We start from the raw sequence: 5,271 nt of genomic DNA, 5'->3' as shown, positions 1-5,271 counted from the left end.
CGTACGTTTTGGTTGAGTAGATATTGGAAAATAGTATAAAATTAGTCACGTAATAAAATATAATAATATTATCTTGAAATGCCTAATTCTATTTTCAGTAATTTGTTCGGTTAGATTTTATAATGCTCATACTTAATTCTTAATTCTCGATAATTATTATTATGGGTTGGCAAAAAATAAGACCCTGTATTTATTGGATAATTTTCTGATGTTCTGATTACCCTATAGTTGATTAAATGGCCCGTTTACTTTTGTATAACTCGAGAACGATAGGGTCCTAATATCGTTTTTGTTATCCTAATAATGGACTATTTATAATATTATCATATTTCAACATATAAATATGGGTTAGGTAGGTATACCAATTTGCAGTTTACCGCTAATCACTCTAATGCTATACTCTGTTAATTTATACTTGATAGTTGACACTCACCGCGGCGAATGTTAATAATATTATACTGTCTGCTACTATCAGATTTTAGATATTTGACTCGAGGCCTAATCAATAATAATCGATATTTAGCAGTCACCAATATAATATGTTTTTATCAAAACCATAATTGTTAAGTAGGTGCGTACGTTATTAAATTAACATTTTATACTATATATCTAAACAATATTATTATTACTTCTGTTGCATTCTTATTGATTTGCATTAGTTAATAATTTATTATTTATTTTTTATTTTAGGTACCTATACTTATTATTATTTCATATGTTTTGCATTATACTATGAGCTTGAGTCTGTCCCTTGGTCGCTTTGCTCACCAACAGAAGGTTGCCCCTTGGGGGTTTCCTCCCAAGACTTAAAGGGTCGAATTGTATCTTAAAATGTAATATCTGTAATTTAAAATATATGGAAGATAAATTAGACGAAACTTTTTTTTATAAAATATTATAATAGGTATTTCCTACCCATAGGTATTATAGTTAATAATATACATGTTTTAAAATGTTATATGGGTTATTTCATATAAAAAAAGGTATTTTGTACTCAAACTGAGAACTTATTTTAGTTGATATAACTTTAAACTTTTAAGAATAAACTACACTTTTAGAACACAACCAAGAATTGTTTTTTAATATTTAAAACAAAAAAATATATACGATAATACCTATACATTCATTTTAATAATATTAATAAGTTATTTTTCTAGACTTTTTGATAACAAAATAATATACATAGTAAAATATAATCTAGATTTTACGTATAAATTTACAAAAAATCTCAACATTATTTATGATTATTTTGCTTGTATAGTTAGACACATGACTCGATGGCTCATTGCCAACGTGGACCATTGAAAATCAATTAAAATGTATTATTATTTAAACACCATTTAAAATCAACTGCCCATAAAAAAGTGCTGCATAGGGAAATATTAGTCTAACCTCACCCAAGTCGGTACAGTACATTTTTCGGTTTAGGAAATTCCAAAAAGATTGGTATGTTTGTAGTCTGCATTAAAAAAACCATCCTACGATTACAGATAAATTAATTCTACTCTTTTGCTTTATTTGGTGATGTAGTTTACTTGGTGAATTCAGACCGAGCCTTGTAAGTAGTAGTAACAAACACGGATTAATATTGTCAGGTTAGTTTATTCCTCTCTAAGTCACTCGTTGGGTAGACAGAGACTAAAAGACTATATACCTACATATACCTACGTCCTACATGACATTTTATAAGCATACTATATTACTATCCCTTTGAGTTTTGATGATAATACATATTAATTGTATGTATAGACCTTAATGAAACTATTCAATATATTTTAATGATAGATTCATACACAGTATGGAGTATTAGGTACAATATGTTATATTATAGTACCTATATGCATGTAATATTATACTCGTGCAATGATATATATTTTTATTTTTTACTCAGCCATATTTACGTTTGCATTTAACTATATATGGTTTCGTGTACCTTGTGCTTTTATTTATATGTATATAAATAAGCTTGTTAAAACATGTGTGTGGTTCAATACACAATAAAATAACTTTGGGAGTTTAATTATCAATCTCTATTCTTGATTGTGTCATTCAGTTCTTAGTACGAAAATAATGTATAATTATATTACTGTTGAATGATACGGCAGTGATAAATTATCATCTTCAAATAAAATATTAAATAAAACTCCACTTGTGTAATATAAAAAACTACATGTTATGTACGACGTACAATATACGTAGTATAGTAAGTATTTTATTTTAATTATACGCTACAGTTATTAATAATTTTCTGTTTTAATTAGCATAATATATTATAGTTCTATAGGATTATAAATTCTAATCTTCACGATGTATATCATGATATATCACGATGCATTTAATTACATTAGATGTGATATTGATGTTTTAACTTTTGAGTACAAACTATATCTATAGAGTAATTTTATGAATTTGTAAGTGATGATTTGTAATTACAAATTTGAATATATATATAGATAAATAAGTTTCAAATTGTATTTTAAATACATAAAGCTTTACAGGTTAATTTTAGTATTTGACTTGTTATATATCACATTTAGTTTTAAAAAAAATTAACTATAACAGTTTTAATAATATATTGTTGATAATCAAATTGAAAATGTATAAAATATTTTTTGTTCAATTTTTAATTTTTATAGCTAAGAATTAAAAATTTAATCAAGGTTCTTCGTAAGCAGTTAGGTAATTATGCAACTAAAAAAACTAAAAAAATATATAAACACAGTTTTTTATAGTTATTCTAAGTTCAAATTTGGACAAAATTAGGTACATATTAAAACCAAGAATAACAATTTTAATTATTCAGAAATATTATTAATTGGTACTTGAAACTTCTAGAAAAGGTGTATAATTATATTATATTTTAACCACACATTGACATGTAATATTTTCAACAAAAATGAATTTCTACTCAAAATTATCAGCACCTCAAATCCTCAAATCTCCACACTCTCGTCCATATATCCCCTTGGTAATCCTATGCACCGTATGAAACGTGAATGGTGCAGAGACTCACTCCAACAATAAGTTAAAAAATAAATTAACCTACTGTAATACTAATGTATAATAGTAAAAAAAATTTCAAACTTGTTGTTGAATATTCATTAAAATATTCAATTTTAAAATACCAAAGGATTGAAATTTAATACAATGTTCGTTTTTTACAGCAATGAGAATTCAATAGGTACATCGGTAATATATTATACCTATTCACAGTTTTTTTTTTTTGAAAGGATTTGAAGTTCAAATTTCGACGAAATAGGATATTCAAATGTAAAAAACGTTTTTAGTTACTATCGCCTATAATACAATAAATATTAATCTTAGACACTTAAAACTTTACTAATTACAAATTATATTACTTCCTACACACAATGAAATTTTCAATATATTTAGACTAATTATCGTAAGCTTTTTCAACCCACTCATGAAGATTTCTTAAATAATTGTAAAAACTACTTAAAAAATCTTAAAATAAGTTGAAAAGTTAGTATACCTAACTTTTTATTAATTTTAATTTAGTTATAACATACATTTAAATATGTTCTAAATACTCATTAGCAAAGATATTATAAAAAATGTCGTTAATATCATTTCTGTTATTGATTCGATTGCCAACCCCCCCACAACAAAAAACTAACAAAAAAAAAATAATAAAATATATGTTAGCTTTGAACATGAGCCCAACTATAATATAATAATAAACTAGTAGACAAATAAATATACAATAAATTATAATGAAATATAGATACTGATTAGCCGTCTAGTATCCGATCAAAATCGTTTTTCGTACAAGTACAATGATTTATGAATGATGAACCTACCTACAACTATATACAACATAGTGAGTTCCCCCTTTTTATTTTATATTATTATTATTTATTAGAGCCATCTGCGCAAAACCCTTACAACTAAACTCCAATAGTCCCATGCTTAATTTACAATCATCACGTTCTAAAAATGTATATTATTATTATTATAATATGGACGTGCATTTTCATTAAAATTCAACCATTTCTATGGTGAATTGTGAATAACAAATATAATATTAGTAATACCTATGTTATTTTGAAAATCTGATGTGGTACTATAGATCTGAAAATATAATACAAGGTTAACAGTTATAATAACTTAGAGCATTTCAAAAACAGTCTTCAAAATAGTATTGTAATAAATGAGTGATTTAAAATTGCATTTAACCACGATTTTTTTCAAATTAATTAATTGTATTATGGGCATTATAACTATATTATTGTATTTATTTATACTTTTTAAACATTATATATCAATAATTATAACGCATACTATAGCATTTAAAATATAATCATAGGTATACCTATATAAATATTACTAAATATTAATTATTAGTAAACTGATCTTCATTTAGAATTATCTTTTCGAGCCTGATGATTTATCATTGCATTTAAATGTATAATGATAAAACACCAAACGTTAACCTACGCTGAGGTATTATATATTGTATGTATAACTAGATTTTAATTTTTTTAAACGACTAATAAGTTATAGCACACAACTGCAGTTTTTATTACTTATCTTTAAGTTATAGGTAACAATTTCAGCGTAGTGAAATCATCAATATATAAATATGAACTAAATAAATAAAAATCAACTGATATATTATATAGGTATGAAAAAGAATAAAGGTGTGCAGTATTTTATTATTTTTGACTTATAAATATTTTGTATAGATAAAAAATATCTAACAACAAAAATTAACATAGTATTTTGATATTTTGTATAATAGTAACAAAAATTCAGAAGTTACACTATTTTTAATTTTCTGTTGGGAATTGCATATTATTTTAAATTTTGTAAATTGTAATATAATAAATAATACCTAATGAGTATACCCAATGGATAGTTGAAGATCAACATAACAACGCAATGATATTCATTACTTTTATGTTTTAAGCTTATGAATAAAATTAAAAAATGATTCGTACAACGAATACGATACAATTACTAACTTTTCTATAAGTACATATTGTATATAATATATTATTCGAAGAAACAGTTGCAATAATGATAATTAATGAACTCTACAATTCAATAGGTATACCTATAAAATATAGAAAAATTCAAACACTTGTTGGGCTTGATTCGAGAGCAATATGTAACTGTTTCGATATAATGTATTGATATTATATACAATAATGCATAAAAACCTATCATGACGATTACTATTCCTTTTACGATTGGAGATAAGATTTTTTGTGGTTGAAATATTTGGTGGTATGAAAAATTCATAGGCGC

Source organism: Acyrthosiphon pisum, chromosome X (genome assembly GCF_005508785.2).
Source record: "Acyrthosiphon pisum isolate AL4f chromosome X, pea_aphid_22Mar2018_4r6ur, whole genome shotgun sequence".
Classification (NCBI taxonomy): Eukaryota; Metazoa; Arthropoda; class Insecta; order Hemiptera; family Aphididae; genus Acyrthosiphon; species Acyrthosiphon pisum.
This window is presented reverse-complemented; position numbering follows the sequence as displayed.